General features: G+C 35.5%; 1 protein-coding gene across 1 annotated transcript in view; it reads right to left on the bottom strand.

Annotated features, from left to right (window-relative positions):
* The window catches only part of camkvl (CaM kinase-like vesicle-associated, like), a 72,375-nt gene extending 60,596 nt beyond the window's left edge, over positions 1-11,779 (bottom strand). The window contains exon 1 of the mRNA XM_056449770.1: positions 11,591-11,779. The gene's annotated coding sequence lies outside the window, so the exon portion shown is untranslated. The remainder of the gene's footprint in view (positions 1-11,590) is intronic.
* Positions 11,780-25,071: the final 13,292 nt, after the last annotated feature.

Below are 25,071 nucleotides of genomic sequence, written 5' to 3'. Positions count from 1 at the left end.
AACAGGAAACAAAATTATGCAGAAAAGGTGTCTAAGCGAGGTGGAGTTGGTGGAAAGCGCCTCTGCCTGAAAATGATATCATCCAAATGATTGAAAGTAATTTGACGGAGAGAGAGAATGAACGAGAGCGTTAAAGCTCACATGACCCTCGTAATGGCTTAGTTGTCCGTGTATCTCAATTACACTATAATTGCCACTGTTCCATGTTAGTTCCTGCTAAAGGGCCTTTCATGACACGTCGATGAGCTGGATATGGTGGTCTTAAGGGGAGCATCTCATCCTCTCTAGCCCATATCCGCATATTAGGGAAAAATAATTTCATTATATGAGCTTTCTTTAATATGTTGGTGAGAGTGCTAAGGGGGCTGGAAATTATTGGCATTCAACATGACTGGCGCAGATGTATGGTAGTGCTGTGAGCTCTGAACTTCACTCTTTATGACCCCTGAAGAGTGTTCAGAGAACGGCTGAGCAGAAGAACCTCAGCTGGCATGAATGAGGGCATGTACTTGGGGAACGGTGCACTTAAAAGCAACAATTAACATCTTCTTACAACTTCAAAATGTATGCTTTATGCTTATTTACAACATTAAGGCTTCTTCAAAACAATAATGCAGACAGCAAGATGCTTTTATCCAAAGCTGCACTGCTTTCAGATGATATTTCTCATCGGTTTATGCATTTGCTGGAAATCAGACCTATGTCCTTGGCATTGCTATTACATTTTTCATCTGTTTGCGCTACAGGAATGTTACAGACACGTCTATGTGTCCTCCACTTGATTACAGAATTAGTTGTTAGCTTAAAGCTTTGTTATATGGCCCATATAATTGTACACTATTAACATACAATATCACATTTGTTTCATATTCTATTTTTTGTGATTTGTTATATTCAGATGACTTTAAAAGGATTAAATTAGAATTCTGTCAACAATTAATCATTACAGTCTTTTGAATTTTACAATTGTGCTCTGTGAATATGTAAAATACAGTAATATATATGTATGGGCGACGCAGTGGCACAGTAGGTAGTGCTGTCGCCTCACAGCGAGAAGGTCACTGGTTCGAGCCTCAGCTGGGTCAGTTGGCGTTTCTGTGTGGAGTTTGCATGTTCTCTCTGCGTTCGCGTGGGTTTCCTCCCGGTGCTCCGGTTTCCCCCACAGTCCAAAGACATGCGGTACAGGTGAATTGGGTAGGCTAAATTGTCTGTAGTGTATGAGTGTGAAAAAGTGTGTGAGATGGATTGCGGCTGGAAGGGCATCCGCTGCGTAAAAACGTGCTGGATAAGTTGGCGGTCCGCTGTGGTGACCCCGGATTAATAAAGGGACTAAGCCTAAAAGAAAATGAATGAATGAATGAATATATATATATATATATATATATATATATATATATATATATATATATATATATATATATATATATATATATAGTTGAATCTGAATTATTAAACCCCCTGAATTATTAGCCCCGTTTATTTTTTTCGCAAATTTCTGTTTAATGGAGAGCAGATTTTTTCAACACATTTCTAAACATAATAGTTTTAATAACTCATTTCTAATAACTGATTTATTTTATCTTTGCCATGATGACAGTAAATAATATTTTACTAGACATTTTTCAAGACACTTCTATACAGCTTAAAGTGACATTTAAAGGCTTAACTAGGTTAATTAGGTTAACTAGGCAGGTTAGGGTAATTATGCAAGTTATTGTATAACGATGGTTTGTTCTATAGACTATTGATAAAATATATAGCTTAAAGGGGCTAATAATTTTGACCTTAAAGCGGTTTTAAAAAAATTAAAATCTGCTTTTATTCTAGCCGAAATAAAGCAAGTAAGACTTTCTCCAGAAGAAAAACATTATCAGACATACTGTTAAAATTTCCTTGCTCTGTTAAACATCATTTGGGAAATATTTAAAAAAGGGGGTTTAATAATTCTGATAATAATTAATAGAATTCATAATTCTGTCTGTATATATCCAACAGTTCTGTCTGGTTCTCGATTCTGATTGGCTGATAGCTGTGAGATATTAAAGTAACATCAGCACTCCTACAGCCTCTTTACCCTTGTGTATTACTCTGCCCACACAAGTAGCAAGCAGAGGACTATAGTTTGCAGAGGACTATAAAAATTGCTGCTGATGGACAATATATTTTTGTTATTCTCCGTGCGTTCACCATGGTTGAATGAATGAATACTAGAAACTCATAGACCGCTAAAAATTTTGGAGGGAATGTGGAGACAACATAAACAAATTATATTTTTATTACTCATTTATAAATAGAAATGTTTTTTTAATTATAGACTTTTTTTCTGAATAAAAAAATATCGAAAAAATATATATTTCTCATCTCGCACGCACGGATCTGTTTAGACAACACTGGAATACATCACATCCGGTCAGCCCGTCGCATCCGGTCAAGTCGCAGGAGTTCAAATATTTAAATGGAACCGCAGCTCAATTCGGATCAGAATTTCCCCTATATGGAGATGATTGGAACTCCATGAAGCTCCCGGACTACTCTCCATTGGAAATGAATGACTTCTGGTCTGTCGCTTGTCGTGTGCAGTGGAAAGGAGGCTTAAGTCCTTAGGGGAGAAAAACAGCATTTTTTTCAGCATATGTTTCAACTAGAGCTGAACAAACCATTATAAATCAGGTAAGTGACATTCTAAGTCGAATTCTCTGATTTGTATGTAGTAGTGCGGTATTTATACAATAGTAATCTGGTAGTGTTTTCTTTGTTCTGGATTTTTGCGGGGTTAATTATTGTGATCTCCCGATTACAACAGGAAATCCTGTGAAATCTCTTTAGACTGATGGCATTTCATGCCGTTCAGCCTTATAATCTTAAAATGCGAGCAAAATCACCTGTTTTGTCATCATTTTAGACATTACGCTAGAGAATCCTTCCAATACTAGCTCTAAAGTGACATTGGTGAAGTAGCAATCGCTTCTGCTGTTCTGACATCAGCTGCAGATGTGAATAAATGCCAGACGAAAGTAGTTCATCATACAAATGAATTTTTAGACTCTTTATGTTTGATTTTCTTTTTATATACACGATTATGCCGCCAAACTGTTGTATAAACGCAATATCGCACAAGTAGCAGTGCGATATACACTGATACTCGTGTGATATTGCTCATATATATAATACTGTGAAATATTTTTTACAATTCTACACACACTCAAGTGAAGAAGTACAGCAATAAGTTTAAAATGTTGAAATAATTGTAATACATGTTTTTGAGCAGCAAATAGAAATCTTTTCTTAAGGATTGGGTGACTGGATTAATCGTAATAAAAAATTCAGCATTGAAATCACAGGAATAAATACATTACATTTTACAATATATTATAGAAAACAAATTTGTTATTTATTTAATATAGATTTTTGTATAATGGTACTGTTTTTGCTGTACTTTGAATCAGATATTCTACATAAATCAGATATTCAACATGCTGTTGTATCACTATGGTGTTTTATTGTGCATCAAGAAACATTACATATAAATGCGTAATAATGCCTTTTCCTGAAAGCACCTATGCTAACAACAAAATCACGATCACGACTTTATAATAATCATAAACCTGAATTATATGAGCTATAAAACCAATCACAATGTTTCACAAGCCCTTTATGAATCCTATTTTCATTTACGATAATGGGAGGTGTTTACAGAGATTACAAATCCATCAAAGAGAATAGCTCATTAGTTGCAGGCTGATATGATTAGCAACTGTTTATTTATTTGCGTAAAACTGCCAACAGCACATCTGAGCTCACGAGTTGAACGCTGGACAAGAGACTTCAGCGCCTGCAGTACTGAAATACACCCGTCCATACGCTGATTTTACAAAACGAATCAGTGGGAGGTGTGTAGTGTGTGGGCAAAAGGTACAAATCTAGCTTGAAAGTGCTTGCTATATATGAGCATCAAGGTGGCCCACAGGATGCTGGACTGGTTGGAAACCAGAAAGGCTTATCTTGCACAAACGGCTGGTTATGTGCGCGCATTAGTTTGCACTGAATATATTTATCTCAGATCTTGAGGGTAACTGCTGTAATGAGTCTCCAAAATTAAGTCACTTCTTAATTGGCACCATCCAGGAGGTGAAAACGATGTTGTGTGACACAGCGCTAATGGGCATGAGCATGTTTATAAATAACCTAATCTATATATATATATATATAGAGTGTCAATTGTGACTCATTGATTGTGATTTCCTTTCACTAGTGTTGCAGAGAGCGTAGCATGTTGTGTTTTTGCGCTGTGATAACAAGCTATATGAAAAATGTGAACTCGCTAGCATATGTTCCTGCAAAGGTTCTCCACTCTGTCTAGCTCAGGGTTGCCAGCACTTACTCTCATAAGTGGCGTAATTTGTTGAGTAGCTGGAGGTGATAGAACGCAGGATGGGGGCTGGAATGATTCAGAGCTCCATCCTTTAGAATCACAGATAATAATGCTGACATTCGCCGTATTAGCAGACTCTGGGGTCCTTTTAAAAGAATTCAGTGCACAATTATGTAAACATAATACTCAATGGGTGGCTTACATTTACATTCGTTACTTGCAAGATGTTGCATTTGTTTGATCAGGTCTAATGTGATCTGCAGACATCATTCAGAGTTGCTTCTGAAAAGTAGGAGCGATGTTCACTGGTGTCTTGGAAATCTCAGATGGGAATTTAATCTTGTCTGGGTGCTTGTCTTAACTTGATTTTGCTGCTACTTTAGTAAGAATCCTTCTATAAGACAGATTTAGCCATTCAGATTTTTATTTGTTTTGTGAGTACACAAAAACTGAAATCAGGTTTTGTTTACTGGCCATTAAAGGGATATTTCAAGTAGTTTCAACCCTGTATAAGGCCTTTTTCTGTTGATTGCAAAAGAAGATATTTTGAAGAATGCTGGAAACCAGTAGCCATGGCTTCCTTAGTATTTTTTCCTACTATGGATGTCAATGACTATTAGTTTCGAACATTCTTTAAAATATCTTCTGTTCAGCAGAGAAAAAAATCTCATAAAGGTTTGGAACATCTTATCGGTAGGGGCCAGACAGAATCTGCAAACCTTTTTAGCTATTTCTGCGCAGAATTTTGTAAAAAATCTGCAGATTTAAGTGGAATGATTTTGAGAGTATTGTAACTAAAACTTAATATATGGAATAAAAATAATACCTTTTTAACTTTTATTTAGTGTTTACAATGCAAATCTAATTAGATCCACTTATTTGGTAAACAAAGCAAGTCTCTCATATAATAAATCTACCAAAAGACAGAAAATATTACTTTACAAACTGTATTGCAAATAAATCATATTAACATTTTCATATTTGTCAGTAATATTACTGAAATTATTTTAAAAACCGAATAAATATAAATTTACACACATTTACACAAGTAAATAAATGGACTCAATGATGGGCTAAAAATCTGCGGAATTCTTCGCACGCAGACTCTGTGTGGGCCTACTTATTGGTAAGTAAATGTACAAATTTGACTGAACTATCCATTTAACTATCCAGTAAAGAATGCTAAAAAAAAAAAAAAATTGTTAAAAATGTTAAAAAAATCACTCAACAGAGCGAAAGTTTATTTTTAATTATCTATTTTTTACGTTTTTTGGCTGAACTATCCCTTTAACACACTTACATATTCTCCAAAACAGGTTTTCGTTGAATATGGAATTATTTATCACAAAAGGTTTTCAAATGAATATAAATGATGTCAATCGCCTATGGAGTAAAGTTTTATTTCTCTTCTTTTCACTCAGTGGATCTTATAACTGAATAACACGGCAACAATAAAAACAGCTAGCTAAATTAGACCACACATAATATGGTCAGTTCTGCCTATCATTTTTATAGGCAACTGGTTGTGAAGGGAAAGGAAAACTTTTCGCAACAGTTTTCCAGATTCCTGACCTCCTCGCGTGCACATTTTACATGATTTTACGCTTTCGGAACTGCATTTCTCCCATATATATAGCAGGTGAAAATTATAAGGTGATATACTTATCAAAAAAAGGTAGTTATATAAGATATGTGTCATGGTTAGCTTCTGGGGTAGGTTTAGTGTAATTATTACCCAGTTAGTGTAAAGACTATCATTAGTACCTAGTGTGCACATGCGAAACAATACTGTAAAATAAATGCACAGTACTCATAAAGAGTAGAAAAAAATTACCCAGACGTCTTACTACTTGCCATGAGATGCCATGCCATGAAGCGAACTTCATAAAAACTTGAAATGCTTCTTTATTGACGCAAAGTAAGTCCTTATAACCAAGTCCCCCTATATATTTTTCTTTTGATTATTTTTTTCCTTTTCGTTAAACCATCAGTTAAAGGAATATTCATTCGGCTTAGTCCCTTTATTAATCAGGGGTCGCCACAGCAGAATGAACCACCAACTTATCCAGCAAATGTTTTACGCGGTGGATGCCCTTCCAGCTGTAATCCATCACTGGGAAACACCCATACACTCTCATTCACACATACACTATGGACAATTTAGCTTTCCCAATTTACCTATAGCGTATGTCTTGGGAAACCAAAGCACAGGGAGGAAACCCACGCAAACACGGGGAGAACATGCAAACTCCACACAGGAACGCCAACTGACTCAGCCAAGGCTCGAATCAGCAACCTTCTTGCTGTGAGGCAACATCGCTACCCACTGCGCTGCCCGTTAAAGGAATAGTTAACTCAAAATTTTTAATTACTCCATGATTTTCTCATTCCCAAGCCATCCTTGGTGTAATATCACTTTCTTCTTTCAGACAAACACAGTTGGAGTATTATACATTTTATCCTGGCTCTTTCATGTTGTATAATGGTGTTGGGCAGTGGTCTTTTTTTAAGCTTCCAAAAGGGCATAAATCAAATGTAAAACTACAACACCAAGGGGCTAACGCATGTCTTATGAAGTGAAACTCAATTATAAGCGTCTTTCGGTGGCCAGAATGCAGGTTGTTTACAAATATTTTACAAATTCCTGGTCGGTGTACTCTGGTTTAAATAGATACAGCTGTGCAAAAACTTCTCCTACAGTGAAATCCTCTAAAATTTTAACTTCTTGTTTTCCACTTTCAATTAGTTATCCGTGTTCAGTTATCCTCGTTTGTCTACTCTTACCAGAGTTTCCACTACGAATGCATCTTTCGTTATTTGTCTTACATCGAGAGAGATCAGCCAAGAAGTTGTGGAGACAACAGCAACTTCCACAGCCTCTTCATTAAAGGTATTACTACTGTACAAACAAAATGTACAATGCATTGTAAGGCCACTTATACAATCAACTCTGATTCAGTTTGAAGCTTTCTGTTCTTCTGTTCTCTTTCACCTGCATTATCTTTTTGGTTATCAGCATATTCTGAAGTAAAAATCATATACTGATAGTTAAAGTTGGCTGGGCATATAAGATTTTATTGCTTAATGTATTTTCATAGATTTAAGTTGTAAAATGTATGGCACCAATGACATCACATACACTTGAATTATTAGCCTTAGAATTATTATGTTTTTTCAACACATTTCTAAACATAATAGTTTTAATACGTAATTTCTAATAACTGATTTCTTTTATCCTTGCCATGATGACAGTACATAATATTTTACTACATACTACTACTCAGCTTAAAGTGACATTTTAGGCTTAACTAGGTTAATTAGGCAAGTTGGGGTACTTAGGCAAGTCATTGTATACAATGGTTTGATCCATTGACAATAAAAAAAAAAATGCTAATAATATTGATATAATAAATAATAAAAAATAGTGATATAATAAATAATAAAAAATATTGATATAATAAATAATAAAAAAAATTGATATAATAAATAATAAAAAATATTGATATAATAAATAATAAAAATATTGATATAATAAATAATAAAAATAATTGATAATAAATAATAAAAAATATTGATATAATAAATAATAAAAAAATATTGATATAAAAATAATAAAAAATATTGATATAATAAATAATAAAAAAATATTGATATAAAAATAATAAAAAATATTGATATAATAAATAATAAAACAATTTGATATAATAAATAATAAAAAATTGATATAATAAATAATAAAAAATATTGATATAATAAATAATAAAAATATATTGATATCATAAATAATAAAATATATTGATATAATAAATAATAAATAATTTTAAACTGCTTTTATTTTAGCTGAAATAAAACATAAGACTTTCTTCAGAAGAAACAAATATTATAGGAAATACTGTGAAAAAATCCTCGCTCTATTCAACATAATTTGGAAAATATATTTGAAAAAGAGAACATTTTTTACAGGGGGCTAATCATTTTGACTTCAACTGTAGCTGAAACATTATCACTGTAACTGTTTTTGTGTACAACAGGGTATTTTTGACAGTGTAGTCATAGCCATTCCCTTGTGGGCTGTGCTCTGACATATGGTGCAACAGCACTTTGTGTGACCCAAGTTCGAACCCTGGCTCATGGTCCTTTTCCAGCACTAATCTCCTCTCTCGTTTCCTCTCTCTCTTTAACTGTCCTATTCCAATAATAGCTAAACTATACCTTCACGAAACAAATGACATCCATTACAGCTCAAAAGCTTCTTGATTGAGAGATTGCTGTACCCCACAGATGACCCTAATAACTCGAATAGACTTGAATGCTAGCCAAACAATTGATTTATTTTGCAGTATTGCATTTCTAGACCACCACCGACTGTATTTGTTTTATTCCACGAGAGTCTCTTTCAGTCTTGTAATGCAATTTCACAGCAATCAAGCTAATCCTGCATCAATACTACCAACTTTTTTTTTTTCCCTTTGCTAATCCACTGTGGCCCATTTTCTCATCTGCTCAACCGCTGTTTTTTTTTGGCACTTCCCAAATCTGAGCCCGTCACGGCCATTAACCATTTCTAACAGATCTGTTCTAGAGGCTTAGCATTTGTGAAATCCTGTAAATGAGTGTTAACTGGGAAATCCTGCATCATGCTGTTATGTGTTAAAAGGATGTGCAAGATTTCAGTCGAGTTCACAGCTCACCTGTGGGTGCGTCTGTCACTTTCACAAACACCTCTCTGGCTGCAAAGACTGTTTAAGTGTGGCACGGGGGTAAAACCGTCTCTGTTTCAGCAGCTACTGAACGACCCGCAGCTGAAAAATCTCTAGAAGGTTCGACAGTGATCCTATTCAGCAAGGCAGAAGTAATGACATCTTGTAAATTACACACCAAATCACTAATTGTTGTTGTTTTTGCATGGTTTAGTTTATATGCTGAAATGCTAAGATAATGAAAATCTCAAATCTAATTTGTTTGACAGTAACTGTCTGCAAAGCGTTGTATTTCACTGTATTTGGCAACTAACAGCAGACTCAGACACATCTTCATGTGGCTAATAATAAGAGCGGAGTTTTTCAGCTGCACTGTAGAGATGGTATACTGTACAAAGCCTGCCAAGTATTATTTCAAAATATGCTGAATTCATTAAACAAAAAATAAGCAGGCATCCTTCAACCAAAGCTGAACCGTCAACTGCTAGATTGATAATAGTATGCTGAGATTCACAGAAAACCGAGCCTTTATACATTTGCTTTTGTAAGTGAAGTTCATCTAAATGTTTCATTTTCCCTCCCACATTAAAATGAAAAGCAAAACGTACCGTACAAGACTTTGTGCATCTATAATGTATTTTAATGGCTTTGCAATGCAAGCACCAAAACAAAGTCCTGTGCATGAAAAAGGTTGAAGACCTTCGATTATTATGACTGAATGAAAGCAATAATAAACAGTAATGAAAGAGATGTGTGGGACTCTGATGCACTGGTTTGACAAACAGACATTAAATTAGTGACAAGACTTTTTTTAAAAGAGCTAACAGGTGCAACTCCAGGTGAAAATTAAAAATGTCATCAAAATGTCAATGTGCCAGTGTGGATATTTTATTATGCATTCAGAACACACACATGCTTGGTTTATGAGACATAATGTATTATATACTCTAAAAACTGCTTATTTTATTACCTTACCCTAACTCTACGCCTAAACACAATACTCACAGAAAACCTGTGGCAAATTTTGAATGTGAAAAGACCCCGTTACTTATGATTCTTAACATTTTTGAATTACGCGGACACAGGGCACACCCTCATATACACACAGTTGAAGTCAAAATTATTAGCCCCCTCCCCTGTTCATTTTTTCCCAATGTCTGTTAAACAGAGAGTTTTTTTCAACTCATTTCTAAACATAATAGTTTTAATAACTAATTTCTAATAACTTTCTAATTTATTTTGCCATGTTGATATTTTACTAGATATTTTTCAAGACCCTAGTATTCAGCTTAAAGGGCAATTTAAAGGCTTAAATAGGTTCATTAAGTTACCTAGGCTGGTTAGGGTGATTGGGAAAGACATTGAATAAAGATGGTTTGATTTGTACACAATGGAAAAAATAAAGCTTAAGGGGGCTAATAATATTGACCTTAATATGTTTTTTTTATTATTAAAAACTGCTTTTATTCTAGCTGAAATAAAACGATGAAGACTTTCTCCAGAAGAAAAAAATATTATCTGAAATACTGAAATTTTTTTTGCTCTGTTACACATCATTTGGGAAACATTTAAAATAGAAAAGAAATCAAAGGGGACTAATAATTCTGACTATAACTGTATGTTATATCTTTTGAAGCTATATTAGTAAGCTATATTAGTAAGAACCTAACTGGAATGTTTTTAATACTACTCCTCTAATACCCGTTGGTTTTAGTTAACGAACCCCACCAACATTGAAGACCACTTCAAACATGTTATGTCACTATATTTGTGAGGACATTTGGCCCTCAGAAGAATAGCACAACCCTGAAATTCTCTCAGCACTAAACAACCACTCTCGAGTTAAGCCTACTTGTACAATAAACGGTAGAATACCTCAGGAATGGCAAGGACAACACGACAATAGGAAAAAATGCGACAAGTGCCCAATCACGAATACCGATTTAGCCTCCGAACAAAAACATTAATAAGCCCATTAGGGAACGTTGTGCCACAAAATGAACCTTATAAATAATTAATTTGTTATTTCATCTCGCTCTGAAATATGAAGCTGCATATTTATTTGCCATGGCATTACGGAGCACCTGCTCTTAAAACAGTTTTCAAAATCTCACGCGGAGTGATGCAACGTCGCTCAAATGCAAATCTGTAACACTCAAGGCTTCACTCTTGTTTTGTGACTAAAATCACGTGTTAAACAACTTTTCGGTGTAAAATGCAGTCTGTCTCTCTAATTTCTCCAGTAATAATTAAAACACAAATCACCTGAAGCAGCGCGCGCCGAGAAACAGCATCTCTATCACCTCACATACCTACGTTCATCGACAGGTTGGGATTTATGTGACAATTTCACAAACTCTGTCGCGTTTTATAAACTTAAATACACACGAAATCGTGATGTCCTGGTATGTTTCAACAGATGTTTCGCTGGTGCTAATACTAAGGAATGAAAAGCTTAAAAGGAAAGCCATAAAACACACATTTATGAGAATACACCAGACATGTAAAGTAGTATTACCTGCTCGGATTGGCACAGAGTACGCACGGGATGGATGAGGAAATCCAAACTTTGAAGACGGCGAGCCCTTGGTCGACTGTTAATGGCGCGTTTATGAGAGACGCATTAGATCGGCGCAGTTTCTGACAAGACTATCAGCGAGCAATGCTGCTGTCTCTCCCTCCCTCCTTCTCTCTCTCTCCCCCAGAGAAATAAATAATCTCTGCTTTCATCTGGATCACCCAATCTCTCTCTCCCTCCCTCTCCAGTTTTGCGCTTCATCTCTCATTCTCTCACACATACACGTGCGCGCGTTTTCATTTAGTTATATTGTGTTAATGATATTTTCTCTCAATCCTCACACAAACACTTTTGCGTTTTAGCTCTTAATTAAAATATGAGTATTACGCAATTTAGGTTGGGACCATTGAGTAAAATGATCAAGGCTATTATAGCTGCAAAAAACGAACCATTTCTATCCAAATGCAGCAACTAACCAAATAAAAACCTCGACTTTACAACACTAACCATCATTTAACCATGGTATACTTTAGTACTTACTATATTAAAACAAAATTCATAAGGGTAACAGTTTGTTTCTGTATATTTAAGCACTTCATAGCTTAAAAATGTGTAAAATAGTGTAAACACATAAATTAAATTCTGGTGCAAGATGCGTTTCTATATTATTGAATGAGAATTGGGCACATCAGATCACATGAAGGTCTGAGGTATGGTCATATCTCACAAAATGTCCTATTTTTGGTTATTTTAGTTTTAGATATTTCACATCAGTTTGATTTAATTGAACCAAACCAAGTGTGAACACACTATCTTTTGGGGATTATTGTGTCCTCGCCAGTGATTGGCACATTACTTTAAAAAAGTTATTATTTATAGTTACTAGTTACCTCTCACAAATAGTAAATAATTAAGTAACTGAATTACTTCACTATAAAAGTAACTAATTACCCAGGAAAGTAACTATTGTGTTTTTTAAAGAAAACATGCACAATTAATTTATTTTTTTGCAAATGTTGAATAAAATGGACACTAAATTAAATAAATTATAACTAGAAAAGATTCTACAATATTCTATACTATATCAATGTTGCTGTGGAACAATGTGAGATATATTATATATATTATAAATATTATTCTTTCACTTCATTCATTCATTTTCATTAAGTGTGATTCCAGCGTTCACCACTGTGGAATGAACCAGCAACTTATACTACTGTGTAAAACATGTTTTAACATGTTCGCAGTACTGGGAAACACCCACACACTCTCACATTCACTCATACACTACGGCCAATTTTTGTTCACTCAATTCACTTAGAGTGCATGTCTTTGGACTGTGAGGGAAACCGGAGCACCCGGAGGAAACCCACGCAAACACGAAGAGAACATGCAAACTCCACACAGAATTGTCAACTGGTCCAGCCGGGACTCAAACCAGCAACCTTCTTGCAGTGAGGCCACAGAGCTAACCACTGAGCCCCCGTGCCACACTATCCTTCCTATAATAAAACATAGCTGATAGTTTAGAACTAGTAATAGCCTATTTATCACAACTGGCCAACAAATAAGTCTAAAAATAAATTATGCTGATTAAGTAATGTAACCAAACAGAGTATAAATATTACAGTATTATTATTAGAATATTATTAATAGTAATATTTTTTTTAGTTAAATAAAATATTAAAATTACTTTACATCCTTCAAATATATAAGATACTGTACATTACAGCCGGTTACTTTCAACAAAGCTTGTAATGTCATTCATGTTGGTATAACTTTGTGTTAGCCAATCATCATCAGTTATGTGCTTGTCCCGCCCCTACACACTTAATGCATTTAATATACACACGTTTATTTATAATAAAAAACGTGACTAATTTTCTCACTTAATCAATCAATCAATCAGTCAGTCAATCAATCAATCAATCAATTTGTTTATGTATTGGCCAGGTAAATAAGTGTAATAACCAACAACTTATTATACACAAAGGAATGTGTGGCTGTTTGTACCAAAATACTTTGTACTTTCTACATATTTGTAAAATATGGACAAATCCTGGCTTAAAAAAAGATTCTAAATATTAACCCAACAATTGGATATTGTTCATATTTTGCCCAAATTTGGGATAAAACCCCCAGCATTTTTAGTGTACCCATATTCTGTCATTTCAAATTCACATTTCTTTGCACAATTGCGTCTATAATTCTTTTAATATAGTAATGCCATAATATTCTGATTTAGAATTACGTAAGCATGTCCTTGTATTTCTATTGATGTGACAGTATGCTCCAGTTTATGATTATTTAATAACCTCTGAAAGGATTTGCAGTGATTAATGCAGTGGTTCTTGACACTGGACCACAACACTGCACGTTTTTGATATCTCTTTTATGTAACACCTGATTTATATTATCAGCTCATTAATAGAGTCTGCGAGTCCTGAACTGGATGTGTCAGATAAGGGACACATTTAACGTGCAGAGCTGGGCCCCTCCACAACTAGGATTGGGAAGCACTAGCAGATTGAGAGCGACGGATTATTACATCGGATTAAACTGCAACAAACATCATTTCATTATCTGCGCATCAGATGAAAAGCATGGTGGGTGGTGAAAATCTCTCTCTTTTTCCATCTCCAGATTTGTTTTTGTAAACTTGTGCATTTTATAGGCTCTTGCTCATTAAAGCATAAAAGTGATGTGCATTAATGTGCAGGTCAATAATTCATGTGACCCTAGACCACAACCAGTCTTAAAATCCTGTCTTGAGAATATCTCAGCTAGTGTGCTATAAAAGTGATCAAATTTGCATTATGAAAAATAATAAACATCCAAAGTCTGTCACTGTCACTTCCACTTACAGATCTATGATTTTTTCAACCCAAGCTTATTCTGGTTATGTATCCCTATATACATTTCTGGAGAAAGCAAAATACGTCCCAGGAGTTTTCGCGAGTCCACCAGAGGCCGCTGTGTACGCTTTTTCAGATCTCAAATTTCTCTTCTGAGTGCCATTCACGCATGCAGTTCTTACATGAATCCACCAGAGGCTGCTGTCGACTGACTGACTGACTTACTGACTGACTGACCAACCGACCGATACCCCCACCCTCCCCTAAACCCAACCAATAGTATTTTATAAAAGAGAGATTGACCAGCCCACCCCTTCCCTAAACCCAACCGTAGTGTTTCAAAAAGCAATCCATAAAAAGAAAAGCCCCAATTTTTACCACATTTTTAGATATTACCACATTCTCATCCTGTTATTTACTTGTTCATATTACTTTTTAGCTTTCGTTTTTATCTTACCTGTTTTCTGGAACCGTTCTTCACCGGAATCGAACCCCGTTGTCGCGGTCAACTTTGCTCTGCATCTCAAGTCTGCCAACGTAAACAGCAAGGTATTGGACAAACTGGTAACAGAAGTAACCCCTTCCCATCCCTTCTCCCTCTTCAGAATCGGGCGACACAACAGCTTAGCGGCTAGCACTGATACCCCACAGCAAGAAGGTTGTTGGTTCAAATACTAGCTGAGCCAGTCGGCACTTTCTGTGCGGAGTTTACCTGTTCTCCCCATGTTCATGTAGGTTTTCCCAGGGTACTCCGGTTTCCTCCCCAGTCTAAACACATGTAACAAGTTAAAGTCACAAGCACCTAATACGTACACACTGGAGCGGTTGGCGGTCTATTCTTGGGAAGCTCTCGAGAACTACCTGATCTAGTAGCCCTCCTGGTGCTCATTGACCAGGCGGGAGCCTTGGGCTCATCTATCTCTGAGCTCAGTGTTCTCTCCCAGGACAGCATGTCAAACCTGCTAAATTAGTCAAGCATTATCCAAGTCTGAACTCCTGAAAGTCAGTTTGTAAATTTTCTACCCTAAATATAGAGACCTAATTTTGGATTGGTAAAATGTAGTGCTAAGAACTTAATTTAGACAACTTTCTAAATATTTAGATTCTTCTGAACCCTCAGATTTCAGAGATTGTCCTATACCAACAAACATTAATGGATAGACAATTTATTTAGCTTTCAGGTGATAAAAAGTTTTTAAAAATTTAATTGACCCTTGTGACTGGTTTTGTGGTCCAGAATCCCATATGGAGTGTATTAATGAGATTTGTAGGGTTTTATGTTGTCATTAAAGCTTCAGACATATCAGTAGTCTTCCAGAAATTAAATAATACTTGAATCTCAGCATGTAAAGATGACTTTGGTCTCACGCCATTATGAAGTTCATCAGTCAGACATGAAAATGAGAAGTCCTTTCTTCCAGTATACAGCCATTATGTCTCTCTGGGAAGAGCTAGTCTCTTCTTAATGGGATGAACCACTGAACCACACAGAGATCAGGGCAGCAATGCCATGCGAGGTCTATAGCATGCCAATGGGATATGGACAGATGGCTGTGTAATTACGCAGGAACTAACCCCTGTGTGCGTGCGGCTTCCGCTTTCAAATGCGAATATGTTCAATTATTCTTGTTTTCTCAACAAAACAACTATCACATCATTCCCTGCGAACAACATGCGTCTGATCAGAACTGAAACTTTAATGTGGCCTAATTTAGTCAGTAATGCAACATAATGTGGAGAGAATTGCAATATCAAAGCTTGTTGTGTTTAACACACACTTATACCCTCAAGGAGTTTATTATCGCTAGAAGCATAGAGCAGATGTATGCAAGATGTGGATATGTAGGTCTGAATGTATGGTGTTATTTTGCTTCCTAAATATTTTAATATTAAATTGTTATTGTTATTATTATTATTAATGCTAAAATGGCATGGCATGGAGCATCAGACCAATTAAAACCTATTGTAATAAAAGATAATTTAGTCAAAGTGGATGAAAAATCTACATTAAATCTAAATATAATTTAATGGTTTATCCCATTTGACCAATGATTGTGAACAAATTTATTAATAAGATGAACACAGACTTGTCCATCAACACGAAATACATAACTTTTTGCCAGTATGATCCATAGATGATCTGAGTTAAATTTTTTGATTTGTTTTTAACAGCAAATGAGTTTGAAAAAAAAGTATTTTTAAAGCATTTTGTGAAGGTAATTTTGAGCAGTTCATGGCACAAGCAAAAAGTGAGTTACAGACTCCAAATAAGATTTGGTTGCTGTTCAGAGAGTTCTCTGTGTGCCAGATTTCATAACTTTGATTTTTATGGGCTGCCAAAGACTCGGGTGCCTATAAATCTTTGTTGTTTGAACTCCAATAAATAAACATATCATAAATAAATTTGAGAACATGAAATATTGATTCAAGTTGAAACTATTTGATATTTTTACTTCTACATAAAGTTAACCACAGAATATGGTATGAACAAAATCTACAGTATAGTGCATACAGTATACAAAACAATTGGCAATATTACAGTAACATTAATAATAAAGTTCTCAGAGATCATAATAATAACAACAAGATGATAACTATGTTAATAGACATGCTTGTATGAAAAAAAAGAGTTGAGTGAACATTTTATTGGCTCATTCAGACACAATTAGTTCTTTCACTCCTAAATGAATCACATAATTTTGAATGAACTGGTTGTCTGAATGATTCACAAAGAAACTCACTTAACTGTAACACACCATCTGATTGTGAAACTAGGGCAACCACCGGGTTACTGTTCTGTTGCAGGACAGCAGATGTGATTTTTACAGGACAAGTGGGTCAAGTTAGTGAGAGATTTACTACCATTAAACTACACAAGTATAGATTTACATAACATGCTTTAAATTGCCAATAAGAATTTGTGTGCATGTATGTGTGTCACTGAAACTACACTTGCTAAGTTTTAAGCTAAAATCTGGCAGCTTTGAGCAGGAGGTTCTTGTGCATCAGTCTACACTCACTGGCCACTTTATTAGGTACACCTTACTAGTACTGGGTTGGACCCCTTTTTTGCCTTCAGAAGTGCCTTAATCCTTTGTGGCATAGATTCGACAAAGTACTGGAAATATTCCTCAGAGATTTTGGTCCATATTGACTTGATAGCATCAGTTGCTGCAGATTTGTCGGCTGTACATCTATGATGCAAATCTCCCATTCCATCACATCCCAAAGGTGCTCTATTGGATTGAATGGTGATTGTGGAGGCCATTTGAGTACAGTGAACTTATTGTGATGTTCAAGAAACCAGTCTGAGATGATTCACACTTTATGACATGACGCGTTATCCTGCTGAACGTAGTCAGAAGATGCTGACCATGTCCATCCCTTTATAACCAGTGTACCCCCCTGTGGTAAGGGTCAGCAACAATACTCAGGTAGGCTGTGGCATTGACACGATGCTCGACTGGTACTAATGGGCTCAATGTGTGCCAAGAAAATATCCCCCACACCAGTACACCACCATTACAACGTTTCTCCAATCTTCTATTGTCCGAAATTTTAGGATGAGCAAACCAACATTTGATATGCTGTGTCAAACCTGTCCTACAATAACACATCGGAGATGTGCGTTAGCACATCTGTTTGGCATAAACAGTGCATCGGTGTGCCTAATATGGAACGAGTTCTGTCAAACTGTGCAAGACAAGCTGTGGCATGATTACATCCAGCTTCCGCAGCTGGATTAGCAAGGCAAGAAGGCAGATAACTTCTGCCGACGACCACTGACCACTTTCCTCCTCAATGTTTCCTCTGTTGTTGTTGTTTACCACGACGGCATCTCCACACACGCCCTTCTTTCTACATGATTAAATCGTGGAGAAGTACCACATTGTCGCAAGTTTATTGACGTCCAAAACGAAATGCCTCAATAAATCCAATCTGCCTCTCCAATCTAAACTCTCTGTTTACATGAGAGTTGCATTGTCACATATCCAATTTATATCTGGTTTATTTCCACATATGAAGGAGTCTGAAATGATCTCTGAATATCTGAATGCTTGCATTTTTTTTGTGTTCACATGGTCATGGAACAGATCCGATCTGTGTCACATATGAGCAAAAAAAATCGGAATTGGGTCACATTTAACTGACAGCGTAAACGGGGCCTAAGATTTCAGATTTGCAAAAAAAGTAGACAGTGCCCTCTGGTGGATTTTTCATCTGAAATGTACAGCAAAACAAACCCAGAGCAACGTATTCTACAATTTGCAAAAATGTAGGCTAAGATACACATTTCCAATTAACCTGGATTGCAAATTCAATCAGTTGACAGAAATGGAGAAGAAAAAATACACTGGGGGAAGCCAGGCTCAATTGGGGGAACAGTTCCAAGTTCCTATTGCCCTAATTAATGTAGCCTTATGGCAACATATCTGTGTTTGTGTATTATGTTAATGCTAATACAAGTGTCTTTAGGGCCAAAATTTAAGAGTGACCACAGAAAATAAGCTGCAGACTGACAGAGCATCAATCTTTAATCCAAAATAAAATACAACAAAGCCTTGTTAAGGCAGCCTTGACTTTGACCCATCGTCCATAAAATCAAAAGCGCTATAATTAGAAATTGGGTTTTTTAAGAAGGGAGGAAATGGTCCCACTGGCAGGCCTGTGCAAAACAACCTGTAATTGGACCACAGGCACACCCATTGAAACAACCGCACGGTGTCCCCTGCATCTTCCATTCCCATTTAATTGTAATAATCAAATTGCCCAAATGTAGTATAGCAACGCAATCCAAGTAAGAGATTGCGACTTCCATGACAATCTGCTCAATGCACATAAACAAGTAGCCTGTATGTGCAGTGGTTTACAAACGCACAGCGATCCGTTCATGTGTTTCTGAATTAGGGATCAAAGGATGAAGGCAGCCTTTGCAATGCTATTCATCATACGGTTATTTCCTGTGCTGGAACTAACACGCATTTGTCTTTTTCAGATAGCCTTTCAGGGTGAAATTTGGCTTTCGCCCACACGAGTTCACACTGTGGCCTTGGGTTTGTGTGACAAAGGCTTCTTCAGAGAAAAAAAAAAATATCCTTCAAAAAATGTATAATAAAAATGTGCAGTAGCTGTGAATGTGTGCTCGCGTAAAGACAACCTACAGTAGATCGAAATGGTGCCTGCTGGACAAATGAAGAGAATGATGGATGTGATTCTGAACAATGGGCTCCAGTCTAATGAAATGGTTTTGGGCCAAAATGGTTTGAATGGCCAAAATTGATATGTTTTGACTGTTTACAGTATATTTTACGCACATATTATAGATAAAGTACTGCAGTCAAACACTGGACATATCTCAAGACTGATCTTTTAGGCTGTTTTCTGTTGATGTATAAACGTCACTAAACATTTGTCGTGCAAATCACAAAATTCAAAGATGAATGCCATTTTGATGCTCATTCATATGGTGAGGCAGATCGCTGTATTAGTTTAAGCAGATCAAGCAAACATCTTTTGCTCTTCCTTTACTTCTATAGTGATGTTTACCTCAAGAGAGCCATTCAATACCCATATCTCTTCAGTTAGCTAAAAATAACTCCAGACAGCATGATTTTTCTATGCACTTCTATGCATTGGATGATCTTTTGATTTTTACTGAACCTATGTTTACATTACATCAACAAATTTATGTGTTATTAGGGTTTTTATTTGAAAATGTACTTTTTTCCCTATTATTATATAATTTTGATTAATTAATTGATTAATTAAAAGAAATGCATTTTGTTTACTTAAAAGATTTATTTTCTGTGTTTAGGTAAGATAAATGACAAAAAAAGAAAAGTCTGATATGAATAATTTTTTTAAACTATTAAAAGTTTTAAAGGGCATCTATTTTACCGCTTTTTCAAGATTTAAGATAAGTCTTTTGTGTCTCCAGAATGTGTCTGTAAAGTTTCAGCTCAAAACACCCATCAGATTATTTATTATACCTTTCAGAATATTGGAATTTATTGCTCTGATCACAATGTAGCTGTTTTTGTTGCCTGTACCTTTAATGCTAGTTCTTCTCACCCACCGTTCCCACATGCCTGTCAGAGTGTGCCTCAATCTTCGCCTCGGCTGCATTAGATAAACATCACAGAGACAGACATAAAGGAAGCAGATCTCACATAACATTTGTGAGAAATACTACAGTAAGAACTTTCCCAATGATTATTTGATGCATTTGTTGTGGAGTTAATTCAAGCCTTTCTGCAACGAGGAGTCACACACAATGTTGTTACAAAGTTAATGCACAGACACAATACAAAGTTCATGCACACACACACACAAAGACACACATACAGATACATGATCACAGCGCGCTGAACAGATCTTTTAATCCTGATTGCTTTGCGCACGTCTGTCAATCAATTTGGTGGGCGGGGAAACTGCATTCCTATGTCAAGTTGTGCTGGGCCTCAAAATGGGAGGGATTTGGATCCTAATTTAATGTCAAGAAATAAAAAAAAAGACTTATTGTCTTTATATCACCCCAATATGACGGTGGACAATATACCTACACACAGTTTTGTCCAAGCAGCTCCTGAAAGACGATTTTCATCATAGGTCCCCTTTAAAAGAGGGTTTTTTTTTTCCAGCCAAATCGAGTGGATCCTGAATTTCTGGTTTTAATTTTTGCCTAAAATTTTCTAAATATAATGTGAACAGAAACTCCATGCATTTTAATGTCTTCTTTTTTTTGTATGTTTTTTTCATTTAATGAAACTATAAATATATATATTTTCTAATTTTAATATTTTTTTCTCGAAACATTTTCACAGACTTGCTCAAACTCCTTTGTTGGCCTCTGGACCCCAGATTGAAAAGTCTGGCACAGGTTTTTATGGTTGTACAAAACAGTTAAAAGGAATCGTTCCCAGGCTAATGGGTTATTGGTCACGTGTTCTAGATGGCCTTAATTATGAAGCTATATTTGAATGGGGATGTAGGGCAGGGATTACTCTGACATTAACAGAGTACAGAGGTAAATCAAGTAAAGAAATGTCCAGTCCGGCATGTGTACTGACACCTGAACTCACTGAATGTCACCGTTCTAATAAATCACACTGACAGTGGCGCATTTGTGTTTAAAGTCTTTAATTGGCTGGTCAGTGAATGCTGGTTTGAGAGTTTCTGTCTGAGGACTTCATTAATCATATGGACGTAATAGAGAGGACAAATATGGGCCAGGCTGATATTTGGGAAATGTGAACTTTGTTTTGAAAACTGGATTTTTCAGTCTATATGGGATTTCTGTAAGTCCCTAAAAATAAGTGCTATTTTTAAGTCTTTCATGCACAAAAGCTGTCTTGTCTTCAGACAGAGGTCTCCAATTAGTCTGCTCTTTCTTTTTGGAGGCCAGTGAAATCTGCTCGTACACAGTCTGTGCACACACTATATTGTCAAAATAGCTACAGATGCGGCTTTATTCTGGTCAGTTCAAACTGTAGACAACTGTGACGGTACTAGAGAGAATTATGGGTCAGTGATTGAGGGTTTGCAATCAATCAATTAATCAATCACTCAGTCAATCAGTCAGTCAGTTCAACACTATCGCATGCCAATTCGTAATTTTTTAATTTGATGGCTAAATTGTATGAATTCATATGATCTCATTCGTACAATTTAGTATGATTTGCTTAACCCAAATGACAGTTAGGTTTAGGGGTGGGGTTGGGTGCCAGGCCTCCTTTTAAAAGTCTTACATTTTCGTATGACTAAACTTATAAGCCAATAAATAAGCCAAATAGTTACGTTTCCTTGTGAGATCAGAGAGGTCAATCAATCAATCAATCAAATCACATACAAATGTTCTTACAAAAGTACTATGATTATTTAAAACTTTTTAAAATCACATTTTAGTACAATTTGCTTATTCTACACTGAGGGGTAAGTTTCAAATATGTGTGTGTATATATATATATATATGCTTTTATTTATAAATGCATATAATGCACCACTGTCTGTGTGATCATTTTAACACAATATTTTTTGTTCACAATAATCAATTACACAAAACAACTTTGTTTTTTCCACAAAGAATTAAATCTTTTTTTTTTCTTTTTTTTAAATATTTCCCAAATTATGTTTAACAGAGCAAAGCAATTTTTCACAGTATATCTGATAATATTTTTTCTTCTGGAGAAAGTCTTATTTGTTTTATTTCGGCTAGAATAAAAGCAGTTTTTAAATTTTTTAAAGCCATTTTAAGGTCAAAATTATTAGCTCCTTTAAGCTATATATTTTTTTGATAGTCTACAGCAGTGTTTCCCAACCCTGTTCCTGAAGGCACACCAACAGTACACATTTTCAACCTCTCCCTAATCAAACACACCTGAATCAACTCAGCAGAACATTAGCAAAGATCCCAAAACCTGACACGAATGGGTCAGATAAGGGAGACATACAAAATATGTACTGTTGGTGTGCCTCCAGGAACAGGGTTGGGAAACACTGGTCTACAGAACAAACGATCGTTATACAATAACTTGCCTAATTAACCCAATTTAAGCTTTAAGCTGTATAGAACTTGACTTGAAAAATATCTGGTGAAATAATATTTACTGTCATCATAGCAAAGATAAAATAAATCAGTTATTAGAAATGTGTTAATAAAACTAATATGTTTAGAAATGTGTTGAAAAAATCTTTTCTCCATTAAACAGAAATTGGGGGAAAAAAATAAACAAGGGGGGGGGTATTAAATATCAATAATCTGGGAATATGGGAATATCAAAAATCTGATATTTTTGAAAACATTTCTTAAATTTAAAATTATATATTCAATTCAATTCAAATTTATTTATAAAGCACTTTAAAACAACACAGTTGACCAAAGTGCTGACAACAGAGAGTAAACAAAGCGTAGCACATACTTTAAAAGAAGAATAAATAAACATAAAATGTCAACATCTCACGCTGTGCTAAAAGCCAAATTGAACAAGTGGGTTTTAAAAAGAGATTTAAAAACAGTAATGGAAGATTCTTGTCTAATATACAACGGCAGCTCATTCCACAGTTTTGGTGCAGCCACAGCAAAAGCCCAGTCCCCTCTGAGCTTTCGACTTGTCCTATAGGCAAACCCAGGAGGAGCTGGTTGGTTGACCTGAGCGAACGAGAAGGTGTGTATACGACATTCAGACACTTAAAAACAAATAAAAGTAACTTAAAATGTATGTATGTATAAAAATATATGTGGATAATTATATAAATAATAAGTGAAGTCAACAGTTCCAAGTTGCAATGGGTTTACTCACCTTTTTTAGTCAACTTGTTGCTTATAAAACAATGAGTTTACTCACTTTTTAGGTAAACTAATCACTTTTTACAATGTATTTAACTGTTGTACATATGCATTTTAATATATACATTTTTTCATGCAAAAATGATTTTAGTTTTTGTTACTTTAGTTAGTTATTCAAGTAATTATATGCATGTACTTTAACTCTTTAAGAGGCATCAAAACATAAAGAAATTTAAAAAAAGAATGGGCCAAAAACAAACAAAAAATAGAGTGAACATTAAAGGGTTTAAATGTGAAATATGTACAAAAGTTAAATAAATATTTGCTATTTCATGTTGACCCACCCACAGAGTACCACCAGCAGCCACCCTAAAATTCAGAAAAGTGAATGTTTGGTTACCTTTTGGAGTCTGTTCCAGTTTCATCTCCCAATTAATCTATTATGACATACAGAAGACGCAGGTTGTACAGTATTAGAAAATGAATGTATTTATACCCAGAGCAGACTTTCCCCCAGATTTTAGAGGTCGCTAATAAAAAGAGATATACCCTGAAGAGAAACGCATGAACTGGGTCACAGAGGAGACTCACTGTAGGTGCTTTTGTAAAGGCTTTTTAACTCTTTCATTCGAGTGCCATTCAAGTAAATGGGGATGTATACATTCAGCCACACAACAAGAGATACACCTGAAATCGATTGCTCACTTCTTCCCCCACAACTGGAAAGGTAGAGGTGGTAAAAATAGCACAGTGAACTGTCTTACCTTTCAGTCCCCTGCCGTCTGTCTCTTCAAAAGATACATTCACACTTCAGCACTCCAACAGAGTACAATTTTTTCAAAAATCACAGAGCAGTATAATTTAGGCCACTAATGATATCATAAAAGACATGCAGTCAGCAGGTAGGCCAACATCATGTAACAAATCTTGACTGAGATTTGAGAATTTAACATTAGCGGCTAAAACGTATGTAAATGTAAAATGGGTGGCCATTTTGGAAAAACTCAAACAACAGAATTTACTGCAAAGTAATCTACTACTGAATATGATGCTTATTTTTGCTGTCTAAACCACTGAAATAAAATGTGTGTAAGCTGCTGTATCATATAGAGGACTTGGTAAGCAGGAAAATGTGTACCATTTGGTTAAGTTGAGGTTAATAGGCTCTGTTATGCTTGGTTTGTGATAAATTTCAAAAATGTTTAGTACTCTAAGGGCTCAATTTTAACAATCTAGGAGCAAAGTCTAAAGCACATGGCACAAAAGCATTATCCGAATCCACTTTTGCTATTTTAAGGACGGAAAAATACGCTTTATGCCCTGGCACATGGTCTAACAGG

The sequence above is a fragment of the Danio aesculapii genome, chromosome 23 (genome assembly GCF_903798145.1).
Source record: "Danio aesculapii chromosome 23, fDanAes4.1, whole genome shotgun sequence".
NCBI lineage: Eukaryota > Metazoa > Chordata > Actinopteri > Cypriniformes > Danionidae > Danio > Danio aesculapii.
Note: the sequence above shows the minus strand (reverse complement) of the source record. Positions and strands in the feature narration are given on the sequence as shown.